Raw genomic sequence first — 16,651 nt, 5'->3', positions numbered from 1 at the left:
GTCACGGGGGGTAGGGGCGAAAGGGGGTGAAAACCACCCTGCGGTGCTACAGGGGCGGGGAGGAAACCTGCCGCCCCAGAGCCACGTGCTGAAGCCGGCGCTGGGTGGGTGGCTGGCCCCGCCCCGAGTGGCTCGGGGAAGGGGGGCTTGCTGGGAACCGCTGCAGGCCAAGTTCCCTGGGGAGGGAGAGAACTCGAGGTGGACACCCTCGACCCCAGGGCACCAGGGAACAAATGTGCCTGGAGTAGGAGGTCCAGTTCCCTTCGATGGGGGCAGCTCTGGCCGAGCCTGAAGAAATGCACTGGCCTAACCTAACTTTCTCCCCTGACCGTGGTGGGATGGGGTGGAAGCTGGAGACCACCCCGACCTCATACCCTTCAAAAAGGATGTATGTCCCAGGGTTTACAGAACCTCAGTAAATAGAGGGTGGGTGGCGGTTTAGTGAAGGGGGTGGTTGGTGGTAGGAAGATGGAAGGAAGCTGTATAAAAAGAGGAAAGAAGAATTGTAAGAACATGTGAAGTACAGAACTGGACTCCTTGCAAAGGTGAGTTTATTACTACCTGAGGACTTAGGCCAAAGCCCCCTGAAGACAGGAGATGGGCTATTTGCAGGCAGTAATGAGACCCGTGGGGGAGTATGGGCTTCTTCTTCTGGGTAACAAGGCTGGAGGGGCTCCGGGTGCGATGGTCTGCCACTGAGACCGTTTTCAGTAACCGCTTTGAGAGGCTGCATCCCGTGGTTCTGGGATGCTCAGGGAGGACAAAAGCACCCTTTAAAAGCACCCTCCTGCAACCTACCAGGCATCCGGAAGCTGCTCTAGCCCAGATAGGTTCCCCACCCATGGCAGACAGGAAGGAAGGCAGAGGAGCCAGGAGGACAGAAAGGCTGCAGACCCCTGCAAGCGCTTGGGTTTCTTCCACTCCCACTCCATCCCACCTCACCCCACCATCCTGGGCCCTGTGTGGTGGTCCTTTTGGGAAGCTGGTGGGCGGCATCAGTGGGAGTTATCCTGGGAGCTAAGGCCAGGTGCCGGAGGGGGGCTGTGGCCGCCAGGATGAGCAAGACACAACTGTCCTTGGTGGGCCTCCAGCTGGATTTCATTCTCAGGCTCTTTCCGGGATTTAACTTGCTGTTCTTTCCAAAGCCACGGCTCAACAAGTGATGCCAGCCCGGGAGGGGGGTGTCCGTGTCTCATCTTGCAGGCAGAAGTAGCACAACAGCTGGGTGAACAAAACCCGCCCGGATCTGTCCAGAACTGTTTGTCAGTACAGCCTCAACAGGGACCATGTGAGCAGCTTCTTGCCCCATATGACCCTCATTCCAACTCACGCAGAGCAGGAAGGAGCTCCTGGCCCCCTTCTCCCTGGACAGCCTTTTCCCAAGTGTGCGGGTGGGCGGCTCATTTCTGCCAATCCAGTCCAACTCAAAATAGCACTGAACCAGACTTCTGGGAAGCTCTGTGCTAGAGGCCTCTGTAGAAAAGAGTTAAAAATGACAGCTCTTGGGAAATCGAGGGGTGTAATTTACTGAGATGGGTCAAGATGCAGAGGCCTGTGACGTCAGAGGGCAGAAATAGTGGCCAGGGACTGGTATGGAAAGTGTTAGTGGTGGAAGGTCCTGGGCCCTGTGTGGTTGCCCTTTGGGGAAGCTGGTGGGCTGGGCCAGTGGAGATTATCTTGGGAACTAAGGCCAGGTGCAGGAGGGGGGCTGTGACCGGATATTTAAGCCACAAACGCTGTCATCCCCCAACTTCCGCATTTTTTTTTTCCAGGCTGAGAACTCCCTTGGTAGGGGTTACCTCCTCCACCATTTCACATTCTGATTTCTCGTGTTTCTGGTTCGGGCTCAGTTCAGTTGCCACCTTCTCTGGGAAGCGCCTTTCTCCTGCCCCATCGTCTGAGTGCACTTGGCCCATGCATCCAGGTAACTCTTCCCTTGCTTTGTTTGGCCTCAGAGGTTTTGCTGAGTCCAACTTCCCTCTCCACCCGGAGGCCCACTGGGAGGCCCAGTTTCATCTTTGCAGTTCTCCCTTGGTGGAGCTCCTGAGGAAATGAATTAGCTGTCAGCTCTGCCCTCCTCTGCCCATGCTTGGCCTCATAGGCTTCCTTTGTGTCTGACCGGGCTTCCTGCTTGCTGTGTCTGCTTCCATGAGAGCCTCATCTCGGGTTTTGACCCAGCCTGCTCTTTGCTTGATGGTTTAGCCCAGCCTCTGGGTCCTTGGTTCATCATCCTCACGGATTCCAGCGGCCATTCGGCAGAAAGTCTTTGCTCCTTCCCTTAGCAATTGGAACAAGGACAGAGGGTCAATGGAATTTCAGTGCAACTCACTAAAACTAGCCCGTTGTGTGTACATCCATACTCAAGAATACAGATGGACTTCATTAAAGCTATCGTGTCCTGTGGAAATACATTCATACAAAAAATATTAGGGGCCGTCTCTCTCTCTCTTTTTTTCCCCCCCTTGAGCGGCTGTGTCTCTTCACAAAACTTTTTCAAAGACTATTAAATGTAAGATTCCTCATATGCATTTACAAGTCTTACTTTTGTTTTTGTTTTTGTTTTTTGGGGGCAACTTTTGGGGGAAAGATGTTGAAAGTGAGATATAAGATCAAGAGATGAATTAGCAGAGATTTGACTATTTTCAGGGGTCATGTAACAAAATTCTGTATTACTGCAGATACCAGAAAACTGAGCTAAATTAGGAATATCTGTCTCCTGAAGTTTGGCCTAACTCCTCAAAACATCTGTCATCCGCTGGTAGCATTTATCACTCCACAGAGAAGCGAATCTCCTCTATGCCGTCCTTGGCCACGTAATAGAGCAGAGAGCCCAGGACACTGTTAGAAAATCTTGGCTCTACCTCTGGCTCTGCCATGTGTGAGCTTTGCTACCTTGGGCCACCTGCTAGTCTGCTTGAGCCTTGGTTTTACTTACCTGTAATATAGGGATCATTCCATCTATGTCTTAGGGCCCATGTGAAGACCAGAAGAATAAGAGACACTCAGTAAAGGGTACTCAATAAAGAGTAGCTTCAAGTGTTTTAGACTTTTTTTTTTTTTAAGATTTTATTTATTTATTTGACAGAGAGAGAGACAGCCAGTGAGAGAGGGAACACAAGCAGGTGGAGTGGGAGAGGAAGAAGTAGGCTCCAGCGGAGCAGGGAGCCCGATGTGGGGCTCCATCCCAGGACCTTGGGATCACGCCCTGAGCTGAAGGCAGACGCCCAACGACTGAGCCACCCAGGCACCCCTGTTTTAGACTTTCTTTTTTTTTTTTTTTTTAAAGATTTTATTTATTTATTCGACAGAGATAGAGACAGCCAGCGAGAGAGGGAACACAAGCAGGGGGAGTGGGAGAGGAAGAAGCAGGCTCATAGTGGAGGAGCCTGATGTGGGGCTCGATCCCATAACGCCAGGATCACGCCCTGAGCCGAAGGCAGACGCTTAACCGTTGTGCCACCCAGGCGCCCCTGTTTTAGACTTTCTAACTGTAGGGGTAAAAACTTCTTGATATAATTTTCTTCCTGTGTATAGTTTTCTCCATTTGGGATTCTTTAGGTCTAGGTTCTGTCCCGGGTCAAGAAGGTCAACTTTAGAGAGCAATGGGCTCTTTTTCAGAAGCCCCTGGAGAAAAGACCAACATATTTCTAGGAGAAGTAAAGAATGTAATAGGAGTACAATCCACCAACCAATCGTGGGTTAAGGGTCTGAGAGAAACCTGATGATGAATCAGTCTGAAGCCTATTAGTGACAAAGATGACCTTTGCCCAGACACTAGGCATGTCTGAGCCGCTGAGCAAGGTTTTAATCCAGGAGGTGTTGAAAGAGCCTAATAAATACTTACTCCATTGAGTCAAATCCAAGAATTTGAAGAAAAATGCAAAGTTTGTTTTCGGTGCCCCTCTACCATGCGAGATGTGACTGAGGGAAAATGGTAAACCAGATCCTCTAGCAGCTGCTCTGATGGATGATGGGCCCTAGAGTCCCATGCTGGGCCCTGGACTCATGCTTCTGTGCATAGGGGCAGAAAATGCTCCCAGGAAGGACAGATTAACTCGCTGCCCTGGACACTCTTTGGAAAGGAAGCAAGAACTGTCCTTTGCACCTCAGCCATTTCTGGCCCAGCTGACACCAATGCAGGGAATGTATGTATGCTCATTTCCTAGGAATGCATAACCAAGCACCACAGAAATTTATTTGCTCTGAGTTCTGGAGGCTAGAGATCTGAAATCAAGATGACAGCAGGGTCATGCTGCCCCTGAGACTCTGGGTAGGAGCCTTCCTTGTCGCTTCCTGGCTTCAGGTGGCCTTCCTTGGCATGCAGCCACGTCACTCCGATCTCTGCCTCCATGAGCACATGACGTTCTCCCTGTGTGTCTGTGTCTTCACATGGCATTCTCCTCTTAATAAGGTCATCCATCATATTGGACAAAGGCCCACCCTAATTACCTCCTCTTAACTTGATTACACCTGCAAAGACTGTTTTCAAATAAGGTCACAGGTACTGGGGTTTAGGACTCCACAATATCTTTTTTAGGGAAAATAATTCAACCCTGACATATGGTAAGAGTGATATCTTTGCCATCAGGCTGTAACACAGGCCAGGGGGGTGGTCAACCCAGGGACATTCTACTATATGCTGGCGAGGGGGCAAATTGGAACAGCAAGTTGGCAGTCTCTTTATCAGAAGCCTTAAAAACATTCATATCCTTTAATCCAGTAATCTGCTTCTAGGAATCCAGCTATCGAAGTCAGCAAAAATGTTGATAAAGCTTTAGGCATGGAGATATCCAACTCAATATTGTTTATAATAATTAATTATTGGGAACAACATCAACATCTAACACTAAGGGATGGCTATTAAGTCACATCCACACGAGGGGGATATTATATAGCCTTAGAAATGATATATTCAGAAAAGAAATAGTAACATGGGGGAAGTGAAATAACATGATATATTCAGTATGTTGTCAGCTTTATAAAAAATATACAGAGAAGAAAAACACAACATAATGTTAATAGTCCCACCCCTTATGGAGAGATTATGAGTGACTTGTTATTTTTTTATTATGGCATTATATAAGTTCTCTGCAACAGCTTTATTTATTTATTTGAAATTTTATTTATTTGAGAGAGAGAGAGAGAGTGAGCATGAGCAAGAAGCAGAGGGAGTAGCAGACTCCCCGCCAAGCAGGGAGCCTGACACGGGGCTTAGGATCCCAGGACCCCAGGATCATGACCTGAAACGAAGGCAGATACTTAAGTGACTGAGCCACCCAGGCGCCCTTCTGCAATAGCTTTATAACCAAAGAGGAAAAAAATTATGTCATTTAAAAAACAGGTATCTAAATAGTTTCCTGCAATATACATTCCAGGAAAGTTGTGGCTGGGAGAAGAGCAGCAGCTGCTGGGTGTCCAGCTGATTTCTACGCTTATAAGCCATAGCCATAACCCCTCTGGAATTTTTCAACATGTAGTTGGGTGGCTACTTGCATCAGAATTACCATGCTGTTTATTTAAAAATGCAGAATTCTAGGCCCCACCCCAGACCTACTAAATCAGGATCTCTGAGCGCAGGGCCCAGGAATTGGCATTCTTCCGGGCTCTGCACATTTGAGCTGAATCCGCCCCACCTTAGAGGCTGTAGACAACCCGCTCATCAGTAGTCCAGTGTGATTTGTCACACCAGTCAGTTATGCCCTCTCGGCCTACACTGTGCTTTGAAGAATCAAGCCAAATAAACAGAGGGGTTATTTATTAATTTATTTTTCTAGAGTCCACTCTTGGTTGTCCCTAAGACGGGAAGCTGTAAAACACGATATTCAAAAGAAAGAAAAATTCACATTTGTATTTTATTTTGGAATCCAGTAGCAGCAGATTGTGTTTCTTAAATTATGCTAGGCTAATAATTAAAATGAATTAACATTCCCAGACTCTGCCCTAATTTGGAATTAGGAAGGGTATAGTTGCAGGAGGATGGCAGCCCACAATGAAAGGTTTGCCCCATTAAAAAGCCGTTGATCTGTGTGCAGTTAGTTGAGAATCATAATTATAGACCTGATTACTTTTAACTCACAACCTTGAGGCTTCCTTTATTGCTGCTTTACTGGAGCGATATTGGAGAATGGTAGAAAGTTCTCCACTTTAAGGTGTGTCTTGGCTTGGGGCAGGGTTTGGCCAAGAGGGCCCTTCAGCCCTGCAGTGCCATGACTTGTCAAGACCAGGGGAGTCATAGCATGCTCGAGAGGGCCCCACAGCGGTGCGATTAGCCTTCTCATCTGGAGGTGAAATTCAACACCTCAAAGAGGCAATAGTTCAAGGTATTAGTCCACACTTGTTGCTTCCGGAGTTGGTCATTGCCTCTTAAGAGAAAAGATGAGCCATCTCAAGAATGAACTACCTGGCTACAGGTGGGAGCAATCAGAAAAAAGAACCAAGAACAGCAACTGTGAGAAACTATATTAAACCTCCTGGAAGGGGTCCTGTTCCTTCACTCAAATGGCTTCAGGATGCCATCCTCATGCTGCCCTCCCCTCGGTGCTCCTGTTGGTGGAGGGAGGAGGGCAAAAGGAGATGGACTACAGAGGGGCCGAGTGCTGGGCCCGGAAATAACACCTTCATCTGCGCTAGGTCTTAATCGCGGGCACTCAGAATCTGCCTGCAGGGGAGCATGACACCGGGGTGGGTAGGGCTGTCCCTGAGCAGTCAGCAGCCAAGAGCCGGGCTCAGAGGGCTGTAGGGCAGGCTGCTCCTTCTCCCTGTGTGCCCTTCTTTCCTGCAGCACAGGGAGGAGGCAGAGGCAGGCAGCAGAAAGGGTTAGGACCCATCAAGGAGAAAAAAAAATGTAAAAGGAAGCCCTGTATCTTTCACACAACATGTAATTAACTCTCCGAAGAAGATGCCACGGATTCATAATGGGAGCCGACAGCGGGGGAGGAAGACTCTGACAAGCATGAGATTTCTCGTGGGGTTTTTTTTTTTTTATTTAATTTTTAAAGGAACATGAACAGTTGCCATTGTAATTGTGGACCTTCAGTGATGGTGTCTCTCCAGCAGCAAACCAGATGATGCTGTTTCTCACCCCTGTCCAGGCAGGTCGAACGGGAAGGGCTTTTCTGCCTCAGAGTTTTCTCCTCCAGCCAAAGCCTGGCTATTTCTTGTCCCTGGTTCCCCAGGGTGGGCCTGTCAGCAGCCCCTGCTCTGTCAGCCTTCCCCAGCATGAGGGCAGCAGTCCTTGGAGTCACCCTGGCCTCTAGCCAGGGGCTCCCAGGGTCATGCTGCTGGTAAAGCCCAGGCCTCCTCCCAAGTGTTCTGCCGTCAGTTAGGTGGCGGCTGCACTCGGTGAGGAAGGGAGGCCCAGCTGGAGAGGAAAGGTGGGGAGCTCCGGGGTGGGGCGGGGTGGCTGCAGGTGGGCAGAGCCTGGAAGACTGCCAGAACAAACCGGGGCCAATCCTCTTCCAGGCACAAAGGGCTCTCTGTCAGGGACACGCCCAGCCCCTACGGAATCAGGGAGGCCCATTCCCAGAGAGGCCTGGGTGTGGCCTGTAGGCTGAACCCCGCTGGGCAGAGCCCTTGGACTCCTGGTGATCCATCTGGGTGACTTTAGTCCTCATCATGATCTGGTCTGCAAGTGAAGATGGAGAGAGGCTTGGGCAGGCAGCCTAACGTCACAGAACACGTGGCAGTTGCCTCTTCTCCCTCTGGGAAAAGGCCTTCCTAGGCCGACCTCCCCCTACCCCACCACTATTTCTCATTCACATATATGCATTTTCTCATACGCTCAGTCCAAATGAGAGAAGGTCCCCAGTCATACTTAGAGTAGTCAACTATGCTGTGCAGATCTTTGCCCCCATCCCCAAGCCACTGTCACAGAGGAATTAGCCTAGGTCCAAAGAAATCAGAAGAAATCAGGCTAGGAAATGTGCAACAAGAACCACTGTACTGGCTGCAGACATAATCATCATTTTCTTCAGAACTCGGAGTCTCTCCCTGCCACTGAGTAACTTCTCATTATGACCCTGCTATGCATGAAGAAAGGAAAGAAATGGGGAAGAGAAGAGAGGAAAGAAAAAAGGAAGAAAGGAAACTTTGGGGTAAGCAAAATCTCATGGAAGACATATTGGAAGGGTCCATGCTGATGTATGTTTTAGCTGAGGTTGAGGTTTACCTGGGTGGCTGTGCCATGCCATGGAAAGGGATGGGTCAGGAAGTCACTTGTAGCCTCTATGGGCCTTGTGGGTTTTAAAATGTCAAAGTAGGATTTCTAAGGTCTCTTCAGTGATCAGTCCAGTCCTGAAGGCCCCAAGGCCATGCGGCCACCCAGCAGACCCTCCTGCCCACACGGGCCCTGAGACCCGGTTGAATGGGGCGGGGGGAGGGGATTGCGGGGGGGCTCTGCAGTCGCCTTGCAGCTGTGCTCCCTCACCGACCACAGCTGAGCTGGATGGTGATGGATAAGAGCGCCATCTATGAATGTAGGACCTTTCTCCGTCCTGTATGCCCTGTGCTGTGAACTATGAAGAAGACACTCATTCATTGCACATAGAATTTTTTGGCACCATCTATGTTAGTAAATAAAGTGGATGAAATTGCCTGTTCGCGGGAGTTTCCCTTTGACACGGAAGCATTGGAACGTCCCCTCTGTACTCCTTTTCTAGGGCTGCCGTCAGAAGTACCACAAACTGGGGGGCTTAAACAACAGAAACGTATTTTCCCACAGTTCTGGAAGCTAGAAATCGGAGATCGAGGTCTCGGCAGGGAGGTTCCTCCTGGCGGCTTCCGTACCGCTCGGCGGCTGCTGGTGGTTGGCGGGCAGTCTTCCGCCTTCCTCGGCTTGTAGAAGCGGCACCCCGGCTCTGCCTTTATCTTCACACGGCGTTCTTCCTGTGTGCGTGTTTCTGGGTCCAAATTCCCCCCTTTTCGTAAGGACGTCAGTCATATCGGATTAGAGCGCACACTCATGGCCTCATTAACTTGATTCTCTCTGAAAAGACTCCATCTCCGAAAACGGTCACATTCTGAGGTACTGAGGGTTAGGATTCTAGCGTATCTCTGTGGGGGGACAGAATTCAGTTTATAACCCCCTCTATAGAAAAGCACAGGAAAGAACGGAGAAGACTCGCCTGCCCTTGAGGTGCCTGAAGTCTCCTGCTTCCTCTCTTGGGGATGCGTGTGATTGGAGGAGCCTGTTCTCCACCGCAAGGGAGGCTGGGAGATCAAGCTTCTGGCTTCTGCCTCGGGGAGCGTGGACCTCTACTGCGGGATTTCCCCCAAACACAGGTAGAGCCTTCAAATGATTCATGCAAAGGTGGCCACAAAGCACAACAGAAACCTACCACGCAGGTGCTCTCAGGTTTTCTCCAAGGCGCCACAAGAACAGAGAATGGAGACCACAGCTTCCCTTCCGGACGCCTTCCCTTCGGTGCCCAGCGCTGTATGCTCTCCGCTCTGGGGCCCACGTGTTGACCACGGAGGACACCTGGCATATCTCCATAATGGACGGTAAGTAACGTTTAGTACACATTCACGACGTGCCAGGCATTTTTCTAAGCCCTTGTATGCATTGCCCAATTTAATCCTTACAGCAGCTTAATGAGATAGGGATCATGATTAGCCCCCTTTTGCAGATGAGGAAACTGAGGCACAGAGAGGTTAAGTGACGGACCCTGGAAGGTGGGAAAGCCAGGCTTTGGACCCAGCAATTTCTGTCTGAGACTGAGAGCTTAACCACGGTGCTTCCTAATAGGTGGAAGGAGATGAGAGGTAGGAGAAACGCCTCCCCAGCCCGCGCTCCGGGAAGGCAGGTGCGTGCTGTGAGCTCGGCAGAACTACCCCTGAGTGGCATGTATATTGTCTCACACGCTCTGAGTCAGGGTGGGTGTGATGTTGGCGTGAGGCACACTGACAAAGTCCTCGGGAATCCTGGGAGGGAGGCGTGGGAAGAGGCGGGAGGGGGGAGGAGGAGGGAACCTGCAGCTGGAGCCCTGCGGGTTCAACCCAGGAGGCTCTGCCTGGTGTGGCTGAGGAAGGCCTGCGTCACAGGCCTGGCTTCTGCGCTTCTGGGCTCAGCGGGGCTGGGCAGCTGCAAGGCTGGTTCCCCTGGCAGGGTGCTGCCCAGAGAAGGCCAGCATATTTCCAAGGATTCTTCCCCAGTGACCTAGAGCTGGACCTTGGAGGGGCCCGGTGGCTGCCAGGTCAGACCCTCCAAGCTGAGGTGCGTTGGAACACCTCGGATGTGGTGAATGTGGCTCAGGTAGCTGCCACGTGCCCAGAGGCTGAGACCAGGGACCTCTGTGCCTGTCCTGGAGGAGGCCTTGCCACTCCCTACTCCTGTGATCCCGGACACTGGAACATTGCTATTTCGATTACATTTTTGCAGAAGGAGGCAAAAATAGAAGGGACACATTCTTATATCCCCAAGTATGCCCAACGGGAGACTCCCCTATGGCCCTGGCCAATTGGATTGGGCCTTGGGTCTCACATACTCCAAGTCCAGAGCACAGTTTCAAGAATGTGCATATACCAGGAGTGTTTGCCATTCACCAGTGGGCACCCCTTCGAGAAAGCTGGGACCTGCCTGGTAGCTTCCTTTTCCAAAGGGAAACAGGGTACATGATGGCTGGGCTTTTCTCAAAAAGAACTGAAGAGGGGTGCCTGGCTGGCACAGTCGGTTAAGCATCCGACTCTTGGTCTCAGCTCAGGTTGTGGTCTCAGGGTTGTGAGATTGAACCCCGTGTTGGGCTCTGTGGTCTGTGTAGAGTCTGCTTGGGTTTCTCTCTCCCTCTCCCTCTGCCCCCCCCCCCACTCTTACTCTCTCTCTCTCAAATAAATAAATCTAAAAAAAAAAAAAAACCAGAAGAAAGGTAAAAGAGTATTTTCCTATAAAAGCATTGATATTAGGGTAAGAGTAATGTGGTTTCCTATACACTAGCAAGGCATTTCCGAAACACATATGGGTAACAAAAATAAGAAGAAAAGCAAAGGAGAAGAAATTATCCACTGGAGGTTTTTACTACAATAAGTGACTACAAAATATATAGTTAATAAAAAGTTCAGTTTAAGAAATGTTTGCAAACATCAGTAGTGTTCCAGAGTTTTAAAACCAGATTAATATTTGTAGTAACATGAAAAACACTAATGCCTTGCACGTACCCTACTGTCCAGTTGTCTCCCCACAGATAAGATGCAGAGAAGAAGGACATTCTTAGAATTTAAAGAATGAGGTGGGGCCAGGGTTACAAGATAAGATACAAGATGACCTATTAAATTGGAAAGCCAGATAAAACAACAAATATTTTGTTAGGAGAAGTATGTTCCAAATATTGCATGGTACATATCTATACTGCAAAAATTGTTTGTTGTTTCTCTGAAATTCAAATTTAACTGTTTATTGGGTATTTTTACTTGCTCCATCCGGCAACCTTGGGTGGGCCTCATAGGGATAGAGAGAGGGGGGAGTTCTGGAAGAGAGGCTGGTAGGACTATGCCAGGTCATGGGGCCTTTAGGGAGGCCAGGCCTCTGGGTCTAGGGTGGCCACAGTGGGGCCCTGGGAAAAAGCTCTGGGCCTCTTCTTGGAGCTCCGTGTCCCTGGAGGGAAGAGGCAGGGCCCAACAGCTGCAGAAAGAAGCCTTGGAGTCAACCTGAAAACAATTCAGGCTTCTCTGGGGAGCTGCCAGTGGAGGAGAAGACAGGCTCAGGGTAGCAACGTGGGTAATGTGTAAGTGCAGCAGGCTGGCTTGTCTCCCCCGGGCTTGAGGGGTCACCCTGATTCCCCAGGGGTATGGAAACACGGCCCCACGCCTCAGCTGACCCTGTAAACTCCCTAGCCTGCCCTGACCTCCCCTTCAGGTCTGGCTGTGTCAGCCCTGCCTCACACTAAATTCCCCCACATTCTCTGGGGCTGAGGTCACTGAATATCCCCAGGCCTTTCCTGCAAGGTTGGAGTGCCAATCCGGGGCATTAGCTGGGTGAGTTATTTGTGTACTGCCCAAAGGTGCCCTGGGAAGGGGAAGTGTGGACACCTGTGCCCAGGAGCCCTGGAGAAACCACTGGGTGAGAGTCCAACAGTCTCTTCCCGAGGCCAGTGGAGCTCGCAGGCCTGGGAGCCGCAGTCTCCCCACCCTCCCAGCCCCCCTGCCAGGCTAGCTGTGATGAAGTGTAGGCCCTCCTCAGGGCCTTCCTCCCAGGGCTGTGTGGGAGCTGCTCTTGTGTCCTTTCCCAGTGAACAGGGCGGGAGAGGGAGCGAGAAGGGGCAGGCCTGCCATGGGAAGTTTCAGTTTGTATGTTGGACCAGAACATTCACTGGAGGGCGGAGAAAGGAAGGAAGGACAGCCTATGAGCAGAACATCGCTCTGATAATCTTGTGAGGTGCTTTTAATCCCATTTTTACAGAAGATGAAACGGGCGCAGAGAGGTTATGGAACTTTTCTTAGGTCACACAGTTAATAAGTGGTGGGGTCAGAAATCCTACCCAGGTCACTCTGGCTCTAAAACCTGGGCTCATTCGGTTCCACTTTGCTGCCCAGGAAAATTCTAGCTCGGGAGAAAATATCTACCAGCAACTCTGTTACTGTGCTCTTGTCAGCTTCCTGCCTTCCCTGTGACCTCCAACACTTGGCTATGATTGAAATTTGCACTAGAAAATAATGCTGAAAGGAAACAGCTGTGCTTCTCTGTGTGCACACCAGGAACTCCATCTCCTGGGCTCTCAGCCCTCCTCCCACAGAGCCGAGTGGGTGCTCAGGGATAGGCTGTGGTGGTTTCAGCACACAGGGAATTGTCCCTCGTCCCTGCCCTTGCACGCCTTACCTAATAATCCCTGAGATGGAAAACCACACTCCCTGGTGATCAAAGTCATAACTCTAGCCTGTGGGGTTGGTTGAATTTGGTCAAACTGTGGGACATAGGCCCCCATGATATCCTCCCCACCCCCAAGGGATGCTAGGTGCTCTCCCTGCCACCTCAGTTCTTCTCGGATCTCTCTGTACACAGAGGGTCAAGCCTTCCTTGTCTTCCCCTTTGGGCTTTGGCTGTTTCTCGTGCTCTCTGACTCTCCTGCCACCTTGCATCGCTATCCCTCCCCTTCAACACCTCACAGCAGTAAGATGGCAAAGACTTTCAGTTCAGAGCGTGGTGGGGGGAGAGTGGGGGAGGCTTGAGGAGGGTGAGCTGGGATTCTCCCAATCATGAACCTTGCTCGTGCATTCATTTATTTGCCTCTGCATGTATGTTGGCTGGGTGGGGCAACACGGCAGGATTTGGAGGCGGGGCGTGAAAATACCAGCCAGGGCCCACACAGCTCATGGTCTGCTCAAAGAGGCTCACTGTCCGTCAATGAAAAGTCACGAAATGGACTTCCAAGCTCTCCTTGTGCCTCCTCCCCTGAGGTTCAACTCTTCTTTCACATTTGCATCTCCTCCAATTTCCTAGAAACATCCAGCCTACACCATGTCTTCTCTTGGTTGCAGTGTGGATTTTGGAGCCAGACTGCCTGAGTTCTAATTCTGGCTCTGAAACTTCCCAGACTTGGGCACATTACTTAATCCCTCTCTGCCTCAGATCTCTTGTCTCTGATGTGGGATAAGAGCATTGACTGCTGAGTCTTGTTGCGAGGATTATCGTGTTAACAGTCGTCAAAGACTGGAAGTTGTCTTGGCCCATGGCCGACACCATGTAGTAGCTATCATTATTGTTACTATTATGAATATTCTCTCTCCCTTTCCCTTTCGTCCCACATCCCCAGTCCGATGTTTATCAACCCACTGTCCCCCCGAAGCCTTGGCTGGCTAGCTGAGCAGAGCCCTCCTCAGAGGTTGGTGTGTGTGGAGGGGGTGGGGGTAGGGGGGTTGACTGGAAAGCTGAAGACGCTCCCAAGGCAATGAACCTGCCCTGGATGTTTGAGAAGGTGTGGGGACCCCACAGATGATCCTGAGGTGGAAAGGAGTGCCGGCCTCCACTACACTGGCACAGACGAGGGGCCTGGTGCCTGCCCGGGAGATGGGTCTCCCTGCCATGAGAGAGAACTTCTACTTTAGGTCCAGTCTAGTTTAGAGGAAAACTCATCAGGCAGAAGCCTGCTGAGTGTGACCAAATGAAGGTGGCAATCAAGCCACTCATGCAACAGGACTCACGTGGGTTGACTGGTGACTTCCCAAAAGGTGTGTCCAAGTCCTAATGCCCCAAACCTGTGAGTATGACCTTATTTTGAGAAAGGATCTTTGTGGATGTAATTAGGAATCCTGAGACGAGAGCATCTTGGATTATCCAGGGGTGTACTAAGTCCAATGACAAATGCCCTTTGAGCAAAAGAGAAGAATTCATAGACACAGACAAGAAGACTGTGTGGGAGCAGTGACAGAGACTGGAGTGATGCAGCTGCAAGCCAAAGAAAGCCTGGAGCCACCAGAAGCTGGAAGAGGTCAGGAAGGAAAACTCTGGAGAGAGTGAAGCCCTACTGACACCCTGACTTTGAACTTCTGTGAGAGAAAATGTTTCTGTTGTTTTAAGCCACCCAGTGTGTGGTAATTTGTTACTACAGCTCTAGGACACTAATACAGAGGCCAACTGCAAAACGCCTTCAGAAGGGAAAAGATAACAAGACATGGTCTGAAGTGGGAAAGACAGAAGTGAAACTCAAAATATCAACGAAGGACTTTTATCAAGGTGGCTGCATATGGTGGTGCAGGTTGTGCACTGCCCAACAGTGGGGGTGCCATTTACAACATGGTTGTAGTTTGAATATTTATTGCTCTCTTGCTCCTGCAAGGGTCAGTGAGGTGTCTTGAGAAAGGGGTACCTTTTTCTAAGTCACACAAAGGCACCCTACGGCCTTGTTTGATTTTGACGAGAAAATCTAGAGAGCATTATATATCTGCACCATCCACTACAGTAGCCAATAGTCACATGTGGCTCTCGAGCACCTAGAATGTGGCGTGCAACTGAGAGCTGAATTTTAAAATTTATTTAATTTTGATTAATGTGAATTTATTTATTTTTATTTTTATTATTATTTTTTAACACGGAAGCTCTGTTTATTCAACAGCAGCTTTGAAAAAGGAATCCTTGACACAGTGAGAGGATGTATTTCTCCATTTCCACTTCACTCCTTTCCCACACGTTTCTGTTCTTCACAGGCTAAAGCCTGATGCAAAAAAGGTGACTGTCTTAGATGTACTTATACACGACCTTGGAGGGCATAGTCTGGAGGTGCAGACGGACCAGGACATTTGTAGAAGTGGGACAGCAGAGTCTCACTGTAGCCCACCAGGAAGTGAAACTTGTGTGCAGGCAGCTGCCTCAGGACCGGGGCACAGATCTCCAACTGGTTAGCGCGGCGGTTTAGGATCATCTGGTCGGCCGGACACCGTGGGAAGGTGCCCAGCATGAACTTTCCAAGGAAAACATCCTCCACTGTTGGCTCTGCCGCATGGTTCTCCCCATCCAGGTTACCTGTGTGCCGCGACAGCCAGCCCTTGCGATGGGCGATGTAGTGCGGCCCGTGCGCCTCCTCGTAGGTCCCCGGCTTGTCCCCCTTGCCCACTCTGACTCGGGCCGCCCAGTTCTTGGCTCAGACCGCGGATGTGTGCAGCATGCACCAGGAGCACAGCAGCTCTCGGCTCCAAGATGGCACCCGGGACCCGAGCCCCTGACAGCACACGGGCGCCGCCATCTTGGGCCCAGCGCAGCGCGCTCGATTAATGTGAATTTAGCTGGGCACATGTTGCTGACAGCTACCACATTGGACACACAGCTCTAGGACATGAAACTGGAAACTCAGCACTGCTTGATGCAGAATTTGATCACCAAACACATGGCCGCTATCCACTGATATTGTTCAGCGGCCCCTCCACAACCACACTCCTTGTTGAATAGGGTGAGGGTGTCAAACAGGGACCAAGGGAGTGGTGGAGGGGGTGGAAGGCATTAAGGCATGCTGGAGAGTAGGAGGAAGGCCCAGCCCTGGTTGGGTGCAAGGACCCAACAGCAAAAGGAGAGGGAGAGAAAGGGTTGCCTGAGGAGGTAAGAGTCACCTCTCCAATTTGCTGGTTCCCCATATCCCTTAGTAACCATTCATGAATCTGTCAGTCATGAAGTAAGCTAAGCTCTTGAACCTATTTTTGTTTTCAACCCTCAATTTGAGATAATGAACTTTTTTTTTTTTTTTAAGTTTTTATTTACTCTACACCCAGTGTGGGGCTTGGACTCACAACCCTGAGATCAAGAGTTGCATGCTCTTCCGACTGAGCCAGACAGACGCCCCAGGGACTGATGAACTTTTATATGGGGATAATTGTAGAGATGGGCAGAGGGCACCAGTTTAGGGGTTCCTGGGCCTCAGGGTCATTCCTCTTTTGAAAGCAGGCTCTTTGGAAGCAGGTCTGTTTAAGCTCCCAGTTAAGTCTGCAGTGGGAAGGTTGGGAGCCAATCCTGTCCACGCCACCCGGTCGTTACCCAAGTGTAGCTGCACGTGAGTAGGACGTGGTATCAAAACTCGTGTTTTAGCTGCCATAGAGCAGGACATTTACCCGGCTGTGGCTTCATCCCTCGGAGGGATGTGAAGACTTCTCAGAGGTGGGAAGAGAGATCTAATATGTCCCTTGGTGATCATCACATTCCGCCTGCATGTTGGTAAGCAATGAGGATGGATTTACC

At 50.4% G+C, this 16,651-nt stretch overlaps 1 long non-coding RNA gene and 1 pseudogene across 3 annotated transcripts; one reads left to right on the top strand and one right to left on the bottom strand.

Moving 5' to 3' along the window:
* LOC130542896 (uncharacterized) lies at nt 1–5,838 on the top strand. 3 transcript variants are annotated; one of them, XR_008957770.1, is made up of 2 exons: nt 1–545; nt 1,773–5,838. It is a non-coding gene; the product is annotated as an uncharacterized LOC130542896 (long non-coding RNA). The 3 variants fall into 3 exon arrangements; XR_008957771.1 differs by having other exon boundaries at nt 23–545; nt 1,146–5,838; XR_008957769.1 differs by having other exon boundaries at nt 23–1,288.
* Nucleotides 5,839–15,116: 9,278 nt separating this feature from the next.
* LOC113252641 (28S ribosomal protein S24, mitochondrial-like) lies at nt 15,117–15,668 on the bottom strand (annotated as a pseudogene).
* Nucleotides 15,669–16,651: the final 983 nt, after the last annotated feature.

The sequence above is a fragment of the Ursus arctos genome, unplaced genomic scaffold (assembly GCF_023065955.2).
Source record: "Ursus arctos isolate Adak ecotype North America unplaced genomic scaffold, UrsArc2.0 scaffold_6, whole genome shotgun sequence".
NCBI classification, from domain to species: domain Eukaryota; kingdom Metazoa; phylum Chordata; class Mammalia; order Carnivora; family Ursidae; genus Ursus; species Ursus arctos.
Note: the sequence above shows the minus strand (reverse complement) of the source record. Positions and strands in the feature narration are given on the sequence as shown.